At 43.9% G+C, this 21,774-nt stretch overlaps 1 pseudogene; it reads left to right on the forward strand.

The window, feature by feature from the left end:
- LOC135222353 (uncharacterized) overlaps positions 1-21,774 on the forward strand; it is an 81,757-nt pseudogene that overhangs the window by 47,192 nt on the left and 12,791 nt on the right.

Below are 21,774 nucleotides of genomic sequence, written 5' to 3' on the forward strand. Positions count from 1 at the left end.
GGTAGGCATCTCTTTCAAGTCGTATTACTAACAATTAGTAATTTGGTTAGGTGATCTGAGTTGTGCTTGAGCTCCTTGCAATGGTAGTGGACAGGTTCTGTCATATAAGTGGGCGGATCCCCTTTGACAAGAATCCTAACTGGATTCTACCAAGTAAGCGGATACAGATCCCATTGGTAGATCCAAAGAGTCTTTTCAGCTGTAGGTCACGCCCTCGCTGTAGCTCTTCAGGCAACGCAGACTAATAGACAGTAACTATGAAGTCTTCTGCCTAAAACAGGTAAGAACCAAGGTTTTTATATCCTATAACATGTGTTGTTTCCCCTTTCTTTGTACCTGAGTGGTCTCTTTCCCTCCACCAAGGGTGTCAATCAGCTAAGTATATATCTGACAGGAAAGTTCATGTACAAAAATGATATTGTTAGTATACAATAAAGTTTTGTACATACTTACCTGGCAGATATATATGATTGATGGCCCGCCCAACCTCCCCTCAGGAGACAGATGGAAGAGAAAATCTGACAAGAAAGTGGGTTTGGTTCATACACCCGCCACCCAGCGGCGGGTAAGGTAGATCACCTGACCTACCTGTCGCGTGTGCCGCGAGTTTTGAATTCTGTCGTGACGTCAGAGACGTAAGCTAAGTATATATCTGCCAGGTAAGTATGTACAAAACTTTATTATATACTAACAATATCATTTTTTTATCTCTGATTAATACTTTGAAATACTAAAACACCTCTTGCATTTTTCTCAAAACTAATTTCTCTCTGTAACACTACGAACACTGGCAGTGGCCATGGCACGGGCTGTTCTTTATAAATCTGAAGCAAGTTTACATGCATCCACTTTGCTCTATGTTTGCCCATATCGATTAAATAATGCAGATTTCCCCTCTTCTTTAACGCTGAAAAAGGACCTTTGAACTTATAAGATAAAGAGGAACCTCCTTTCTGGACTAATACTAACACTTTATCTCCTACACAGAAACTTATCACTCTCGCTCTGAGATCATGTTTCCGTTTAGTCTCCCCTTGACTTTCACTCTCGTTCTCTTTCCCTAGTTGCCAAGCACTTCTTCTCCTCTGCTAGTTGCCAAGCATCTCCTAAATTGTTTTTATAATACTCTAGATTAGTTATGTAGACTTCTCTACCTTCTTTAAGCATTAAATTACATTTCAACATTTCCAAAGGACCTTTAGCGGTGTGACCGAAAACCAGCTCCAAAGGACTAAATCCTGTAGTGTCATTCGGTGCCAACCTTAAAACTAACACAACAACAGGTAACTTTTCTTCCCAGTCGTGTTCGAAGTTCTTACACAATTTCCGTAAACAATTCTTTAACATTTGGTGAAACCGCTCCACAATGCCTTGTGATTCGGGATGATAAGGTGTGGAAATTACGAGTTTAATGCCTAACTCTTTCATTCTATCCTTGAAATACTTGGATACAAAATTACTACCATTATCACTGTATAGTACGAGGCAGACCAAGCTTAGAAAAATAATCTAACAATCATTTAACTACGGTCCTTGCGTTACAGCTTCTTACGGGTATCGCCTCATGATAGCGAGTTAGTCTATCAATGATTGTCAACAGATATAAATTCCCTCCCTTACTTCTAGGCAATGGTCCGACCATATTGATAACTACATTCTCAAAAGGTTTGCCTACTGAAGGAATATTACACAACGGAGCTCTGGGAATTACTTGATTTGGTGTCCCGGCAATTTGGCATTCATGACAGCTTAAAACATACCTCTTTATGTCACTTCTCACTTTAGGCCAAAAGTACGGCCTACTAATACACCTGAAAGTTTTTACTCCCAAATGTCCTTGCTCATCATGTGCTAACTTTCAAAACTAGCTCACGAAGTTTCCTAGGAACTACTAATACACCTGAAAGTTTTATTTACTCCCAAATGTCCTTGCTCATCATGTGCTAACTTTCAAAACTAGCTCACGAAGTTTCCTAGGAACTACTAATTGTTCTGTGATTTCCTCTTTACTACCTGACTTAGGCCAAACATAACGACACAAAACTTCATCCTTTAAGGGGACCGTCCGCTATGATGTCTATTTTTTTTATTTATTACGCAAAATAGATAATTTTCATATATGTTTTAGATATATACATATAATACCTTCATCATATAAAAATTTCAAGTCATTTGAGCAAAAACTTTGTTTTATTAGCAAAAATTATGATATAAAAAAAAAAATAGGTAGAGATTTCTCCGCTAATATGATATCAGTTGTATTGAAAATCATACCATAAACACTTCTTTATATATGGAACAATTCTGTGTGGCAGAAATTTTTGATTTTTGTTTTGTTTTTTTTGATTTTTTTTTGGTGTTTTTTTTCTTCTTTAGTCTAGACACTCAAAAAATTCTAAAAAAAAAGAAAGAAAGAAATCAAAATTCTGTCTCTCAGAATTATGGGATTTTTTTCCTCTTTCCAATGATATCTTTCTCTCCAAAATTGGATAATAAATAACCGAGTAATGGTTACCGACATGCGCATAAGTATGTTTTTGAGTTACGAGCTCCCATAGATTTGCTATGTAAATTTTGCTTTTTTCTTATAAAAGTCAAAACAACATTATTATAATTACTTTATTTGTACTTTTATTGTTGATTTCTACATCAAGGATCCTGGTCCTACCCCTAAAAGTGGTATTAATACCCTCAGCGTGACACCAGACAATGATGTTGATGGCGAGACGAGACAATGAGGGCGCTGATAACAATGAATTTTTGTGTTTTTCTTTCAGCACACTCCTGGCCTTCGCTAATTTTGCTAGCCTTAGTTGCTGAGTAGCCTTCTTGATCTTAGGTAACTTTGGCATTGCTATAAGTTCACTAAGAAGTTATAAAAACAACGTAAATAGCTAGTGACCAAACGCAAGTGACGAAGTGCATGTAACTCCTTTGACGTCTGTGGCGTAACTGAGTCATTCTCTGAGTCTCGCAGCTCTCGCCTATAAATAGCCGCTCTGACCAGCTCTCAACTCACACTACCTTTCATTGCTACCAGATGTATGAGAATCTCAAAAAAAATCTGAAAAAATCCCTGTATATATGCAAAAATAAACACGCAAAAACAATTCTGTCAAACTCAGTCATACAGACGACGCAGTTACGATGACGTCATCATTTAAAAACCGCCATATCTTCATTATTTGTAAAAATAATTGGCTGAAACTCCTGGAAAGCATGCACGGCATGTTTCTGCATAGATACAAGTAATAACTGATTTTTTATTTTTTCAAGTTGACATGTCATCCGCCATAGCGGATGGTCCCCTTAAACAAAAAGTTTATTTACACACATTATCGTGATCATCATCCAGTTCACATTAAAAAATTCGGGTTAGTATCTCATCCTCTCTCTGAAACTTGACTAGCTCATCCTTATTCAAAAGGTTAGTGCCTAATTCATCACTGTAACTATCACTTGATATCACTACATTGACTACGTTACTCTCGACAGCTATACCTTCCCCTTGGCTATCACTGTCAACACCGATAGTCAGGTTTCTCAGCCACACTCATGCCAAGATCAACCTCGCCACCTCTATCACACTTGTTCGAATCCACGAACTCACACTCGTTCGAATCCACGAATAAATTGTGACCGTAGTCTATGTCTGTATCTAAACCCGACCTAGTTACTACCATTTCAGGCACTGGAATATCACTCACAAAAGGATTCACATTCTTGGATAAAGCTAAGTCATTACCGACAATAATGTCAACGCCATCAATGGGCAAACTGTCAACAACTGCAAGTTTCACTTCTGACACTACCTGACTTTCTAAGTTCAACTTCAACAAAGGACAAAGAACACAAGTGTTAGGAAATCCACCTAAATGACTTTTTCTTCCAAATTGATTTCTGCCCTTTCTGGCACACACTCTCTCCTAATCAGTGAGACAGCAGCTCCTGTGTCTCGAAGCAAGACTACATCTCTCGAATCTACTCCTCCAAGAGAGGAAACTACACCTTCTGACAGAAATTCACCAAAAAATTTCCTAGTTTTCTCTCATCACATTCCTTACCGTGACGAAAGGTTAAACTAGAGACACGGGTTTTCTTACTGTTCCCTTACCTTTCTACTAAACAATTTCTCGCTACATCGGAAACAAGTTAATTCTGAGCCACTAAATGCCACTTTACTCTTACAAACCTTAGACGTATGACCTGGTTTTCCACATGTATAACAGGAATAGTCACTTTTACTTGCATTGCTATTACTAGAACTGGAACTTTTACTGCTTTGTACTCTACCAGTCGAAAGATCATTTCGTTCTTATTACACTCAAATTATGAGTTAAACTATATCATCTATCTGCTAACCTAGTTGCTCCTGCAAAAGATACTTCTCGCCTATCTTCTATATAAAGTTTTACGTAATATTTTCGTCCTTTCTCAAACTCCTAAATTTCTTACGGTACGCCTCCGGTACTAACGTGTACACACTAAAAACAGTTTCTTTCACGATATCATAATCATCACATTCCTCTTTAGACATGCAACTATACACAGTAAGCGCCCTACCACTCAAAACTGATTGTAAATATAGAGTCCACGTTTCTTTAGGAGAACCTACTTTTTCCATTAACTTCTCAAAACACATGAAATATTCTGTTACATCTTCCTCATCAAACTTTGGTACTAATTTCAACACTGCACTCATACCTAACCTATCAGTTTCATTTTCGTTCTGGCCTGTCTGACTGTTAAGAGTGCTTTGCCTTAACCAAGTGATTTCCAACTCATGCATACATCTTCTTTCTCTCTTTCTTCCTGCTCATGCATACGCACTTTCTCTCTTTCTTCCTGCTCATGCATACGTACCTTCTCTCTTTCTTCCTGCTGCATTATCAACATTCCTACCTCTTGCTGCATTTTCCTCACTTCTCTCTCAGCCGCTCTTTCATCTCTCTCATACTTTTCCCTTTCTTTCCTTTCAACATACTCACGGAGATCATTCCCCTCTAAACCTAGGAGCTTACCAGACTCAATAAACTCTTTTACCATCGCACTCATTCTGGTTCTTTCTATATTCTCCGTTTCAAACTGTTACAGTGCCAAATAGCCTAGCAAGGTCACCACTAAGTCACGAACCCCGAGAGGTCTACCTCAGATCCGATATTATAATAAACAAAAGAATTCAACACCAACAGTTGAAACTGGGGATACGAATATAGAAAGATACACAAACAGAACAAAGGTTTATTTACAAGCAGAATGGTTTCTCCTATTTACATAACAAAAGTAAAATCTTACACTGCATGAACTGGGGAAACAGTGAGGTAATGAAAATACTTGCTGGCAAGTTTTGCAGCCGTCAGAAATCAATGCTTGAAGCGATGGCTTCACAAAAGAAGAACTGTAACTTCAGACGTCTTCTTGACTCCGTATTGCAGAAAACAATGTCTACTCTTGATACTCAAAGGGCAGAAACTCCTCGAAAACTCTCGTAGGACGTTTCTTCTCTGAAGGCTTGTTCAACGTCGAAATATCTCAGTTGCCCACTCCCTGACGACGACTTGACCAGATTCCGGTCAGACTCTCAAGCGCCTTTTGCCTCTCTTATTCTTCATCTGTTCCTTCTTCTCTTATCTCTCTCTGATGATCTCTGCTCTCTGCTGGTCTCTAACTGATGATCTGATCTATGCTACTTCGTCAGTAGTATATATATACGCCGACCTGGGGGCAGGGCCTACGGGGGCCGGAGCATGAACGTCACAGGCTCCTGAGACAACAAGAAATCTTTATAAGGATCTAGACGACATGTTGCATCATAAATCGCGGCGTTCCTAACAACATGTAGGCGCCTGTTGATTTCCATATCACACCTGACGATTCTAGAACAATCATGAAAACAGGCGCCTCCAACACGTGCACAAATGCCTCTTTGCTACAGACCTACTTGAAGCAAATGCATTTTCATTTCCTTAAATATGTAATTCCTTGCTATAGAGCGATTACCATGACACCTGGGCAGTTGTAACTGTACCTCCCTTGAGTGGAGGGAGATGACGTCACCTACATCAGCGATAGCGGCGCCACCGCGAAGGTTTTTAATCTATTGTCTGCCATTCGTAGGGAACCTACAGCTGTATAATTGTTCAGTACGTATGCAATAAAATTTTATTTTATGAAAATTCCATTTTTAGTTTAATATTTACTGATACATACTGTACACAAAATATTTTTAGTGTGCAATGTGCATATGTATTTCTCTCTCTCTCTCTCTCTCTCTCTCTCTCTCTCTCTCTCTCTCTCTCTCTCTCTCTCTCAGATAAGAGATTTTATTTATGGATATGTAACACATACGTTTTTATACATTCAACTTCCCTGCCAGATATATACTTAGCTATAGACTCCGTCGTCTCCGACAGAATTTCAAATTTCGCGGCACACGCTACCGGTAGGTCAGGTGATCTACCGCCCTGCCCTGGGTGGCAGGACTAGGAACCATTCCCGTTTTTCTAATCAGAATTCTTCTGTCGCCCGGGACCATCAACATTGTTGTTGGTTCCTCTCGATTGGTTTTCTTTTTTCACCGGCAATTGATCTTCTGACCGACTCCCCTTTGGTGAGTATCTGGATGTTTGGATTGGCATACGCTTTTGTGGACTGTTTTTGTGGACTTGATTTTGGATTTTTCTTTAAAATGTCTGACTCTGGAATGGTTGTGAGACGTTGTGTGAATGTAAGGTGAGGTTGCCGAAAGCTTCGGTAGACCCTCACACTGTATGCAAGGGTTGCAGGGAGTATGAATGTTCTTTCACTAATACTTGCAAGGAATGTGAGAATTTGAGTGAGAATGAATGGAAGAATCTAACTAATTATTTGAAAAAGTTAGAAAGAGAAAGAGTGAGGAAGGCTTCTTATAGAAGTTTAAGTAGTTCGAGATCTAATGAACTAATTCCTAGCTTGGGATCTTCCCCAAGGGTAAGTATTGCTACTTCTCCTTCCATTGCAGCCCCTTCTCCTATTGCAGAACCTGTAGATTTTCAGCGAAAGAACTTGCGGATCTAAAAGCAGCTTCAAGTGATGAAAACAAAATGGCTGCCCTGCAAGGTAAGGCTAGTGATTTTTCAGTGGACAGTGATAGGAGTGTCCCCAGTGTAGTGGACGGGGGCATCTGGTCGGCTCCGCAATGCTCCTAGGTCTAGACCTCTTCCAAGCTCACATGCCCAGAGGAGAAGGAACGTCGAAAACCGAAAGGAGGTTGTGGAGAATCCCCACCGATCAGGTGTCCCTTCGGCGGTTTCTGTGACACCCCAGACTGCCAAGGATCGCTATTGTAAAAGCGTCCTGCGTGAGTGTTTTTCTTCGTCGTGATCTTCATCTCCGAGACGTGATTGGAGGGATTCAGATCGCTCTCGACCACTCAAGAGTTGGAAGGCTCCGACGATTGACTCGAGCCCGGAAAAAACTTCCCTGAGGAGTCTCCTTCGGGAGTTAAGAAGGCAAGAAGAGCCATTCTGTCAACCAGAGTTAGAAGGAGTCAGGAGGTGGAGGCTATGGACTCCTCCCCTCCTCCTTCCCCTCCTCCCGAAGAAGATAAAGAGGCGGTTACGAAGAGGTTCATGATTGCTATGCAAGAGCAGATTTCGTCTTTTGTAGGAGTCCTTTCAAAGGAGCCTCCTAGAAGGAAAGACTCTTCCCTTCCTATCAAAAGTTCCTCCAGACGTATGGAGGTATCTGCCGCCAGGATCGATGCTCCTACTCGAGGTGAGGCTTCCTGTACGAACGTGGATGAACCGATCAGGCGTCTGGCACGGCCAGGAGTGAGGAGTCACCCAGGAGGCAGGAGCCAAGAGCCAGGAGTGAGGAGTCACCCAGGAGGCAGGAGCCAAGAGCCAGGAGTGTGGAGTCATCAAGGCAAGAGGCAGGTGAGCCAGGAGGCAAAGAGCCCCAGGCAAGCAAGAGGCAGGAGTTAGGAGTCCAAGATGGCAGGAGTCAGGAGTTCAGGTGAGGCAGGAGTCAGGAGGCATTGAGCCCGGGAGTCAGGAGGACCGGAGTCAGAGGCAGGCCAGGCCGGTACCGGCTCATGGATGGCATGATAGGATTCAGGAGCCAGGAGGTAGGAGTCAGGAGGCAAGAGTCCAAGAGCCAGGAGGCAGGAGTCGGAGACTCATTCCTGGAATTTATGACTCTTCTCCAAATAGAAGCTCCTCTCCTTCAGAGCGTAGGAGGTCTTGGAAGGACTCTCCCTCCAAACGAGAGCTTTCTCCTTCGTCTGATCGAGGTTTGGACGATTTGTCTGATGACGAACCTCCTGCAAATGAGGGACTCTCGAATTATAAGGTCTTAGCCTCCTTGTTACTACAAGAGTTGGAGACTCTCTTAGTCCGGCGGCTCCTCCTTCTCCTCGTTCTCTCTTTTTGAGCTCGGCTACGACGAAATCTTCGGCCTTTCTGAAAATGAAGCCTGCGATTTCTATGAAGAAGGCCCTCCAATCTTTAGATTCTTGGATGGACAAGAAGAAAGAGTTGGGAAAGACTGTATTCTGCACGCCTCCTTTCCTAACTCCATGGAAAGAGAGGTATTTGGTATGGGACAGGAGAGACTATGGGTCTTTCTCTTCCTGCCTCGGCAGATGCGGACTTTTCCAATTTAGTGGAGGCCTCTAGACGTCACTCTTTAGGCTCGGTCAGATCGACATGGAGCATTTCGGAGTTGAACCACTTTCTAAAGGGACTTTTTGGTCACTTTAGAGGTGTTCAATTTTCTGGATTGGTCACTCGGAGTTCTGGCCAACAAATCTAAAGATCCGGAGTTTCTTAAAAACCCAGAGATTCTCCATAGCGTCCTGTCTTGCAATGTGGGACAAAGGCAGTACAGGAACGGTTCGGGAGAAGTTGCTTCCCTATTTGGTGCTGGTCTTCTGAAAAAGAGATCAGTATATGGATCCCTGTTATCAAAAGGGGTTTCTCCGAGCCAGAGGACAGCTTTATTGTTCGCCCCTCTGTCGGATCATCTGTTTCTTCTCAGTTAGTGAAGGATATATCTCGCTCGCTAACTGAGAAGGCGACACAAGACCTACTGGTACAAACGTCCAAGAAGGGACGTCCTGTAGTGTCGACGAATAAGAAGGACTCTCGTCCTCCTCAGCAGCCCTTTCGTGGAGGTGCAGCGGCTCGTCCCCCTGCCAGAAAGAAGAGCTCTGACAAGAGAGGAAGGTCTTCCTTCATACCTTTCAAGAAAACTAAATGACTGTTGTTCCTTCAAGCACCAGTGGGCGCCAGATCATGAACTTTGCAGGAGTATGGGGCAAAAAGGGGAGCCGACCCTTGGTCAGTCTCGGTCCTAAAGAAAGGATACTGTAATCCCCTTCGAGGACAGTCTCCCCTAACATCTACGCCTCGGGAACTGTCAGCGAGTACAGAGACCCTGTAATGAGAAAGACTCTCCTTCAAATGGTGGAACAAATGTGGGAAAAGGAGGCCATCGAACTTGTGCAGGATCCACACTCCCCGGGATTTTACAATCGCCTTTTTCTAGTACCAAAGGCATCGGGGGGGTGGAGACCAGTACTGGACGTAAGCGCTCTGAATCGCTTTGTTCAGAAAAGAAGTTCCGTATGGAAAACGTCCGCCTCAGTAATGTCGGCTCTTCGTCCAGGAGATTGGATGGTCTCTCTGGACTTGCAAGATGCGTATTTCCACGTTCCCATTCACCATTTGTCAAAGAAATATCTTCGGTTTGTAATAGGAGACAAGATTTTTCAATTCAGGGCTCTGTGCTTCGGTCTGTCTACAGCTCCACAGGTATTCACCAACCTGATGGCGAATGTAGCAAGATGGCTTCACCTAGAGGGAATAAACATCTCCCTCTACTTAGACGACTGGCTGATCAGGGCCAAGTCGGAGATTCAGTGCTTGGAGGACTTATCAGTAACAAGAAACATGATAGAATCGCTGGGATTACTCGTGAACCTCGAGAAGTCGCAGCTGATCCCCAGCCAGAGCTTGGTCTCTATGGGGATTCAGATGGATTCTCGGGGGTTTTTCGAGTATTTCCTTCGCGAGAAAGAATCACTCGAGGTTTGTCGAAAATCTCGAGCTTCTTATAAGGTCCTTAGCCCCTCCTTGTTACTACAAGAGTTGGAGACTCTCTTAGTCCCGGCGGCTCCTCCTTCTCCTCGTTCTCTCTTTTCGAGCTCGGCTACGGCGAAATCTTCGGCCTTTCTGAAAATGAAGCCTGCGATTTCTATGAAGAAGGCCCTCCAATCTTTAGATTCTTGGATGGACAAGAAGAAAGAGTTGGGAAAGGACTGTATTCTGCACGCCTCCTTCCTAACTCCATGGAAAGAGAGGTATTTGGTATGGGACAGGAGAGACTATGGGTCTTTCTCTTCCTGCCTCGGCAGATGCGGACTTTTCCAATTTAGTGGAGGCCTCTAGACGTCACTCTTTAGGCTCGGTCAGATCGACATGGAGCATTTCGGAGTTGAAACCACTTTCTAAAGGACTTTTTGTCACTTTAGAGGTGTTCAATTTTCTGGATTGGTCACTCGGAGTTCTGGCCAACAAATCTAAAGATCCGGAGTTTCTTAAAAACCCAGAGATTCTCCATAGCGTCCTGTCTTGCATGGACAAGGCAGTACAGGACGGTTCGGGAGAAGTTGCTTCCCTATTGGTGCTGGTCTTCTGAAAAAGAGATCAGTATATGGATCCCTGTTATCAAAAGGGGTTTCTCCGAGCCAGAGGACAGCTTTATTGTTCGCCCCTCTGTCGGATCATCTGTTTCCTTCTCAGTTAGTGAAGGATATATCTCGCTCGCTAACTGAGAAGGCGACAACAAGACCTACTGGTACAAACGTCCAAAAACAAAGGGACGTCCTGTAGTGTCGACGAATAAGAAGGACTCTCGTCCTCCTCAGCAGCCCCTTTCGTGGAGGTGCAGCGGCTCGTCCCCTGCCAGAAAGAAGAGCTCTGACAAGAGAGGAAGGTCTTCCTTCAGACCTTTCAAGAAAACTAAATGACTTGTTGTTCCTTCAAGCACCAGTGGGCGCCAGACTCCTGAACTTTGCAGGAGTATGGGCAAAAAGGGGAGCCGACCCTTGGTCAGTCTCCGGTCCTAAAGAAAGGATACGTAATCCCTTCGAGGACAGTCCCCCCCTAACATCTACGCCTCGGGAACTGTCAGCGAGGTACAGAGACCCTGTAATGAGAAAGACTCTCCTTCAAATGGTGGAACAAATGTGGGAAAAGGAGGCCATCGAACTTGTGCAGGATCCACATCCCCGGGATTTTACAATCGCCTTTTTCTAGTACCAAAGGTATCGGGGGGGTGGAGACCAGTTACTGGACGTAAGCGCTCTGAATCACTTTGTTCAGAAAAAGAAGTTCCGTATGGAAACGTCCGCCTCAGTAATGTCGGCTCTTCGTCCAGGAGATTGGATGGTCTCTCTGGACTTGCAAGATGCGTATTTCCACGTTCCCATTCACCATTTGTCAAAGAAATATCTTCGGTTTGTAATAGGAGACAAGATTTTCAATTCAGGGCTCTGTGCTTCGGTCTGTCTACAGCTCCACAGGTATTCACCAACCTGATGGCGAATGTAGCAAGATGGCTTCACCTAGAGGGAATAAACACTCTCCCTCTACTTAGACGACTGGCTGATCAGGGCCAATGCGGAGATTCAGTGCTTGGAGGACTTATCAGTAACAAGAAACATGATAGAATCGCTGGGATTACTCGTGAACCTCGAGAAGTCGCAGCTGATCCCAGCCAGAGCTTGGTCTATCTGGGGATTCAGATGGATTCTCGGGGTTTTCGAGTAGTTCCTTCGCGCGAGAAAGAATCACTCGAGGTTTGTCGAAAATCTCGAGCTTCTTAGAGAGAAAGAGCAGTTCAGCGAGGGATTATCTGAGCCTTTTAGGGAACTCTGTCCTCTCCTAGAAAAGTTCTTCTCTCTGGGGAGGCTTCACCTTCGCCCTCTTCAGTTTTTCCTGAAAGGGGTGTGGAGTTGGAAGACGGGACAACTCTCAGACACCTTCCCGCTTCCACAAGAGATAAAAGATCACTTGAAGTGGTGGATCCTTCCTCTTCAGAAGAACGAAGGCGTATCGCTTGCCCTGCAGAACCCAGACCAAGTGTTATATTCCGACGCTTCGGAGTCGGGATGGGAAGCGACGCTAGGAGCAAGGGAGGTGCAGGCACCTGGACAAAGGAACAGGTGTCCTGGCACATCAATTGCAAGGAAACTAGTGGCCATACACCTAGCCTTAAGGTTCTTCGAGGAGATAGTCAGAGGCGGGGTGATACAGATAAACTCGGACAACACCACGGCTCTGGCTTACATACGCAAGCAAGGAGCACGCACTCTTTCTCCCTCTTTCAGTTTAACAAAACACCTGTTAACCTGGACAGAAGAAAGAGGCATAACTCTCCTCACAAGATTTGTGCAAGGGATAAAGAAGGTGTGAGCGGACAGACTAAGCAGGAGGAATCAGGTCCTTCCCACAGAATGGACTCTACACGAAGAAGTGTTTCGAAGTCTTTGGTCCCTGTGGGGGAGACCTCACATAGACCTGTTTGCGACGTTCCTCTCCTAAAGAGTAGAGGATCTTTTGCTCTCTAGTAGAAGATCTGAGGAGCCTTCGCAATAGACGCGTTTCTCCTGGATTGGTCGGGTGTGGACGCCTACGCCTTTCCCCCGTTCAAGATCCTGGGGGAAGTGCTCAGGAAGTTCGTAGCTTCAAAGAGCACGAAGTTGACACTAATAGCCCCATTTTGGCCAGCCCAAGAATGGTTTCACGGAGGTACTGGAGTGGATAGTGGACTCCCCAGATCTCTTCCAAACAGACCAGATCTACTCAGACAACCCCACTTCGAGAGGTTTCATCACAACCTCCCAGGTCTCGCTCTGACTGCCTTTCGACTATCGAAAGACTTGTCAGAGCGAGGGGCTTTTCTCGCAAGGCTGCGGGCTCTATCGCTCGAGCCCGCAGAGCTTCGACGAGAAGAGTATACCAATCGAAGTGGGAATGTCTTTAGGAGGTGTGAAGAGTCAGAAGCTGTCCTCCTCCAGTACCTCTATAGTAACATTGCCGATTTCCTCCTCTTTTCTGAGAGAGGAATCGCACCTATCTGTGTCAACAATAAAGGGATACAGAAGCATGCCGTGTTCAGTATTCAGAAATCGAGGGCTAGAAATTTTTTTTTTTTTTTTTTTTCAGATAACAAAGATCTACATGATTTAATTAGATCCTTTGAAACTTCAAAAAGCAGCAACTCCTAGAACACCTAGTTGGAATCTGGACGTGGTCCTGAAATTCCTTTCCTCGGATAAATTCGAACCTTTACATCTGGCTTCCTTCCGCGACGTCACTAGGAAATGCTTATTCCTGTTGTCCCTCTCGCTACAGCCAAGAGGACGAGCGAATTGCAACGCTCTGGACTCCACAGTGGGGTTCAAAGGAGATGCTGCTATTCTGCTCGTTCCAGACATTGTTTATGGTGAAGAACGAAAAACCCGTCAAAAACCTTGGCCCAGAAGCTTTGAGGTAAAAGGTCTATCTAACCTCGTAGGACAGAGAGACAGAGAGGTCTCTCTGTCCAGTGAGAGCTCTTAAATTTTATTTAGAGAGGAAAGAGACAGATGGGAGCTTGTCAACAGGTCTTTGGTGTGCTGTGAAGAACCCCAAAAGACTCATGTCCAAAAAAACGCCTTGGCCTTCTTTGTGAGAAGCGTAATTACTGACGCACACAAGAACTGCTCGGAGGAATCCTTCGGTCTTCTAAAGGTAAGACTCATGAGGTGAGAGCAGTAGCAACGTCCTTGGCGTTCCAAAAGAATATGCTCTTAAAAATATCATTGAGACTGCTTATTGGAGGTGCAATTCAGTGTTTGCGTTCTCATTACCTGAAGGATGTGAAAGTGACTTATGAGAAGTGCTTCTCTCTAGGTCCATTTGTATCAGCAGATACAGTGCTGGGTCTTGGAGCAAAGACTGATCCTTAAAATATTTTGATTTTATCATAAACCCTAAACTTGTCAGATATGTGCTTGGTTTTCTATTAGCAGCTCACGGATGTCGCCCACGGGCGCATAGTGTCATGCTGGTAGGGGATCAAGGGTATGTATGGCTAGTGGGGGGGTACAAATTTTTTTTTTGTATATTTTGTATAAATGAACGTTAATTATGTTTGAGTTTTGGTTGTTTTGTAAGGAGTTCGGGGATAACTCCTTGCAATCTTAGAAACTAACATGGATGTTAGGATCAGGTGATCGGGATCGGTGTTGTGCTCCTTGAACAAGGTGTATTGTCATGTTAGTGGAATAGCACCCAATGACAAAGGCCTTTAGGCTCTGCCGAGTAAGTGGATAAGACCCCATTGGAAGACCCACAAGAAACTCTTAGCCATAGATCAATATCTCGTGAGGCTCTTGAGGCTAAAACAGACTCCAAGGCAGTAGCCGCGAAGTCTTCAGCCTAATAAGGTAGGAAACCAAGGTTTATTAATACCTACAACATATGTTGTTTACCTATTTCTTCAGTAGTAGCTGTCTCTTACCCACCACCAATGGGTGTAATCAGCTAAGTATATATCTGGCAGGGAAGTTGAATGTATAAAAATGATATTGTCATGTTACAATAAAGTTTTATACATACTTACCTGACAGATATATACGATTAATGGCCCACCCAGCCTCCCCGCAGGAGACAGGTGGAAGAGAAGAATTCTGATTAGAAAACAGGAATGGTTCCTAGTCCTGCCACCCAGGGCAGGGCGGTAGATCACCTGACCTACCGGTAGCGTTGCCGCGAAATTTGAAATTCTGTCGGAGACGACGGAGTCTATAGCAATAAGTATATATCTGTCAGGGTAAGTATGTATAAAACTTTATTGTAACATGACAATATCATTTTAAAGATAATGTGAAGTTACTTTGTTATTAATTTTTTCATCTTTTCCATTCTAAAATTACAATGATGACAGGGATTTCACCTTAATTCAGCTTCATTTTTTTACATTCACCTTCTATGATTTCTTTAGACCAGTTATGGTCCTGCCATGAGTACACGTGTAACAAATGTGAATTCAAGGCTTTAGGGTTTCTCCTCATAGTCTGAATTTCGTTGAGGATTTGGAGACATTCCACCAACTGGTTTTATCACACTGAAATTTTTTAAAAAGCAGTCTTTCTAGAGAGATCACTTTTATGAAATTTGGAAATATGCAGCAGGACTGGTTTTAGTAACATTAGTGTCAAAGGCAATCTTTTCTTAGGTAAAGGTTAGTGACAACCACACACCAAGGTAGCTGAAAACAAAATGGAAGAGCTACCCAGCTCAGGTCAGCTTATGTTTTTGTTTTTTCTGTTTTTTAGCCAGTAGTGTTGCAGTGTGCTTTGCAATGAGTACTCCATTTATGAAAGTATTGGTTTGTATCATAGGAAATTTATAAATTAATACTTTTTAAAATTTAGCAATTTTTCTTAGATTTGGAAAATGGTTCATTTGTTTATTATTCCAATTAGTTTTTATGAAATTTTAAATAACTCAGGAAGGCCCTTATCAAACTAGCCTGATTATCATTTATATCTTGGAAAATAATAAAAAAAATGGATTCTGTCTTAAGAGTGTTTTCATGTATTTCCTTATAAAGGGGAAATTGGTTTCAGGGTCTCAAGAAATCTATTTTGTAATAGAGGGAAGCTATGGTTTCTAAAGGAGGTTTACCAATACCTGTCTGGGGATGGTTTTTCTTTTCATTAAAATGGCCACTATGTCCTTGAATTTTATTGTTTTTTATATATAGTGAAGGGACACTCAAAGACTGATGATGCCCTAAGGTATTCCCCACTTTTTGAAGTAGTACTTGGTTTGCTGAACATTGATTAATTAGCCATTGTTGAAACTCAGATTCATAACTAGAGACATTACTCAAGTTACCCTGTTAGTAAAAGGATTGTAATTCTAATTGAAGCTTCATTCTTATCTAGGAACAGCATTATGTGCATATGCAACACTGAATTGTATTGCAAAAATCCTTAAATAGACTTGTTTTAATGTCTTCTTTAAAAAAATTGTTTGCTTACATTTTCAGAGCTGTTAACATCTTTAAAATACAACCAACCAACAGTTTTACTACTGTATTTGCCAGAGAACGAAATATGCTTGGAGTTGGTGGAAATGTTTGCCAGTGTCCTAAAGGAGAAATGTTATGTTCATCCGTATGTTATAGACACAGATGTAGGAAGCCAGGTAAAAAGTTTATTTGTATTAGTGAATAATTATGGTGTAATCCAAAGATGAAATTTATTTTCTCCACAAGTCAGAGACAGTTACTATTTACTTTATATGGTAATAAACAAACATGAAATCTGTTTTATTAATGCTCAATACTTGGTATGTAACCTTTGCAATGACTTTTGATCATATAGCCAAGTATACTCTATCATGGATTTCTTCCTATGTCTAAAACGATAGATTGATTGATTGATTTATAGAATTAAGGCATAGATACATGCTAAGTACTGGGGCAACTAAGACTATTCAGCGCTGAAACTGAAATTGGCAGTAAAAAGGTTTGAAATAACAAATTTTCTAAGACAATTTGTATTTTCATAGCAAACCTGAGGTCTTAACAATAGGATAATTTTTCTAGCGCCTAGCTGGATCCGGTTAAAAATCGGAGATGTAAAACCAATGAATCTTGCTAGATCTGGCAAAGTCCGCACACCCAAGCTACCGCATTTAGTCTTTCCCAACCCAGGATGTCATAAGAAGACAGAGGGGTGGCTAGAGGTGGGCAGTAAAATGTTAAGACCTCAGGTTTGCAGCTATGTAAAATACAAATTGTCTTAGAAAATTTATCATTTGTTCTTACACGAACAAACTTTCGGTCTTAACAATAGGATAGACCAACCAGTCGTCAAGATACCTCAGCATGCGCCCAAGTTGAGACAAGAGAGAAGACTTGTGAACACCTGAGGGGCCATGGTCAACCTGAAGAACAGGACTTTGAACTCAAAAACCTTGTTTCCGAGAGAGAAGCGAAGGAACTTCCTGGACGACGGATGAATAGGGATCTGGAAGTACGCATCCTCTAGATCTATCGATAGCATGAAGTCGTTTTCCCTCACAGCTGCCAACACTGATCGCGGGGTCTCCATTTGAACCTTGTCTTCCTGACAAAATGATTCAAGTTGGATAGGTCGATCACAGGTCTCCATCCCCCTGATGCCTTGGGCACCAAGAAGATGTGTGACTGTAAAACCCCGGAGGCAGACACACCACTTCCTCTATTGCACCATTGTCCAGCATTTTCTGTGCTTCCTCCCGGAGAGCTAAGAACTTCGGAGAATCTAGGGGATACACTTGCCTGAGCAGAGGTCTGTCCAAGAGCTGGGGAGAGAAATCGAAAGGTAGTAGATACCCCCACCCGAAGGACATCTACTACCCACTTCTCCACCCCATAATTCTGCCACTTGGCCCACTGGACCGCCAGGCAACCCCCTACCCATGGCAAAGGAGAGGGAGAGGTGCCCAACCTATCGACGACTCCCCTTATTTCTACCCCTGGAGCCCCTCCTTGACCTGTAAGAGCAGGACTGAAAGGGATGTTGGTCCTCTGACTTAGGCCGAGTTGAATGAGAGGGGCCCCACCAAAACCAAACTCCTAGACAGCTTACCAGGCGACGATATCTGAACTTACTGCTGAACAGGAGGAGGAGGAGGGGTGGGACATCTTCGAGAACGAGACTCCAACTTGGACACAGCCTGGTGCACCAGTCAGCTCGCTGTCAGTCTATCAGGCCTATCGCGTCCTCCAGCTCAGTCCGAGGAAACAGGAACTGAGACTCTAACAGATCCCCATTCCTTAGTGCCAACAAGGACTCAGGGTCAACCAATCTTGCCATCGTGGACAATGCTGCGTCCCTTCTGATCAGAAGATGATTAGCCCACAAATTGACACTAAGATGTGCAAGATACAAGAACACCTTGCCCCCAGACTGCAACAAACTGGCAACTGGCAAGAGAATAAGCACTCACCAACCCTTCTGGGGACATGTCAGACGCAATCTTGTCAATGGCTGTCGACCACAAGTCTAACCATGACACTGTCTGGAACATGGAGGCTGCCATAGACTTCAAAGCCGAGGCATCCTGCGGAAACAAGGACGGCGCCACCGATCTCACCTCCTTCAAAGTTAACCCTGGCTTGGGGTGTATAACATCTGGGTTAAGATGACGAGGCAACAAGCAGACAGAATTCATAGCATAATACTTCCTATGCCTCATGAGTGGTGGAGGAAGCAACTTGGAAGAACCCCTTGACCGAAGAGACCCGTCCCGATCTGACACAGAAGCATTCACCTATTGCAAGACCGACTGGACATGCCCCAATAAGGGAAGCTGAAACGACGACTTAGGATCTTGCGTAGCCCCAGCAAGGCTTCCAAGCAAGTAGGAATGAAAGACGACCGAGCCTGCGTCCTACTCTCCAAATTGTTGAACTCACGAATGAGATCAACAACCTCGGTAAAGGAAGAAAAAACTCTTGCGTGTCTCCTTCCTCCTGCTCCGGCAATGAAGACAGACAATGAGAAGAAGATGCAGGCTTATCCAACACGCCTTCCTCGTGCGACCCACTGTAGCCCCCAGCAGCCAAAGAAACTGAAGCGCCAGCAGACCTGTCCGGACTAGGGTCACGCGCCAGCTCCTGCGATGAACCAACCACAACACTAGGAACACTACTATGAACTCACATACGTGTCCATGTACACGTTCGAGTGGAGCAGACACACATACATATGACAGACAAGCATCTCAAACCCTTGACGCAAAACGAGAATTCCTTGGAGTCAAACCCCAAGCAGCATCAATGAAAGGGGGAGGCGAACACTCCGGCTGCTCTACTTCCGCATTCACAACTTTTAATCTTTTCATAGGCACCTTAAGATCTTTACAACATCACATAGGCCCTGGAACAGAAGAAGCAGAAGAATCAGCAACATGCACACATACGTGTGAGGTTGCAACACACGTGTCCCGAAGAAGAGGACGACGCAGCCACAGCAGATTGCACAGAGGACAAAACACTAACACTCTCAGGAACATGGGCGTGCGCTCCTCACTTGTCGACAAGAAAAGGCAAAGTCCTTAACCCTCCAACGCTTGATATGCTGACACGGAGGAGATGGGGGTGATGGAGGAGAGGATGACAGCACTGATTCCTTACGTATCCTCTTGGCAGGATGGGGCGGGGGGGGGGGGGGGGAGGCGACGCAATCTTCCAAAACAGAGGCCAATCTTTTAACACCTGACAAAGCCTCAGACAGATCCGCAAGAGAGGATGCAGATGACACAGAAGGAAGAGGATACGTCTTGGATGGCAGCAATGACATCACAGGAGCAAACGATGACAACACAGAGGAGTGAGGCAGTGCAGCAGCCCCAACTGATGACGCCGACGTAGCAGGGAGAGACGACGCTGAGGGGAACGGCAGTGACGTCATCGATGGAAGTGATGTCGCCGATGGAACTGGGAGTGACGTCACCAGCGGTGCTGAGAGAGACGTCATGGCCTCCCCCTGACCTGAGCTAGTGGCATGCCCGAAAGGCAGAGCGATTCAAAATGGCTGACCTCGAGCACCAACGTAGAGAAGGCTAGGGGGTGGAGAGGAGGCCTAAGGGGGGAGGCGAGCAACCATGAAATGCATCAGGAAACCCTCCAAGGGGGGTGAACCCCATAGCCCAACTGACAACCAGAGCGCCACCATTTTGGACGCCTCCGAATCTGAAATATAAGAAATTGATGAAATAGCCTCCTCCCTCTTGGAAAGCATATTAACTCCCGAGGTAGAGGGGGCAACATTACACATTAAATCAGCCTGAGGGCCTCCCGATACTTCCAACAATGAATCGATGGTAGAAAAGGAAGGAAACACAGGCACATCAACTCTAGCATCATGGGGTGTGACTGCAGAAGAAGACGAAGCATCGAGGCGAGGCCATGAAAATCCTTCCCACAAGGAAGGGTCAAAACTCTATGATGCTCCCTCTTACTATAAAATAACTTCCACTGCGCTCTAGGCCAACTTCCACTGCGCTCTAGGCCACGCACGACATTCATGATGGTACAAACATTAGCACGACACCTACTTACTGCATGTGGAGTATGAGTCTGTAGCTGAAGAAGTCTAGAAACGAGAACAAGGGAAACCTTCAGTTACCGGGAACATACGTTGGCGAGGCTGAGACGAAGCAGAGGAAGCTATATTAACACAAGCACACGCATACAGACAAACAAAATAGCAAAAACGGGCAAACAACTGGGTAAAAGGCTGAGAGAAGGCAACCGCGACTCTCACCCAGGCTGTTAAGAAAACGACTAAACGCGGTAGCGTGGGTGTGCGGTCTTTGACCAGTTTTCACCCAATATACACATGCGTTGCCAGATCTCACAAGAATCCTTGCTTTTTCATCTCCGATTTTTAACCGTATCCAGCTAGGCGCTAGAAAAATGATCCTATTGTTAAGACCGAAGGTTTGTTTGCGTATGAAACAAAGAAGTAACGGGGGAAAATCTTGCAGTTGCACTATGAATCAATTGTTATGAGAGGGTGGACAGTAAGATGGAAGAAAGTGAATATGAAGAAACTAGATAGGTACAGCAATTTTTATTACAGGATACTTGAAAGGTGTTTTATTTTTATGAAACTTCACCTGGTGTACTTATTAGTCGATTATTTATTTGCACAGTGGGTAATCTTGTTAAGAATTATTTTCATACTTACTGCATATTGATCTTGTCGAGTTTGGAGTTTATATCATTAATAAAATACATCCAAGACTTACTAGAAAAAATGGCATGTACCTTAGTATAAGTAATTACCCCTTTTGCTTGTTTGAGAACATTTTATTTTTCCATTGAAGAACTGCAGGTCATTGATTTGCCTTCTTTTTTGAATAGCTTCCTCCATTTAGGAGAGAGAATGGGTAGAAACTACAGTTGATGAAGGGATGACTACTGGAGCTGACATCGGAATGGAAAGAGGAAACACCAAAGTCATATTGCCCTCTGAAGACACAGACAGTATCCTCTTTGCTTTCTGTCACTGGGAAGGAGACAAGAGGCATACTCTGAGCAAGTCAGAGACTATGAACACTCATGGCCTCTGCATGCTGAACACAAAAAGTGAGATGACATTCCTAGACTGTTTCTATCTCTGGTTCAATGCAAGAAACTACTATAGTCATAAAGAACATGGACTGCTACTGGCAGGTCATATTTAGAGTTAAGAGTTATACGACAAAGGGTGAAGCAGAACTGGTAAGAGTTGTAAAAATCCATACAATCATCAGCTTATAAACAGTTTGGTCACACATTCTGTTTTAAACGCAAGTACCTGCCAGTGACTGCAGAGTTTTACAACAGGGATTTAACTCTGGACTGAAATCATGAGATGTGTTCACTGGCACCAGTAGGTATGTTAGGCCAAGTTTTACATAACTGTTTAAAGGTTGCACATGAGCAACCAAGGAAAGGAAAAGACCAGAACTGGTGTACAGTGTCCTGATGACAGAATATGTACACATACAATCATAAGCCAAGGCTCCTTTCTACTTAAGTTAGGACTAATGGGAACTAGACAGTCACTGATGATTACAAGTAGCTTTTGGGCTCCTCCAAACCCCAAATTCCAAACTACAGTGGTCCCCCCCGTATTCGCGGGGGATGTGTACCAGACACCCCCCCCCCTCCCCCCCCTCCCCCCGTGAATAGTTA

Source organism: Macrobrachium nipponense, chromosome 3 (genome assembly GCF_015104395.2).
Source record: "Macrobrachium nipponense isolate FS-2020 chromosome 3, ASM1510439v2, whole genome shotgun sequence".
Lineage (NCBI taxonomy): Eukaryota > Metazoa > Arthropoda > Malacostraca > Decapoda > Palaemonidae > Macrobrachium > Macrobrachium nipponense.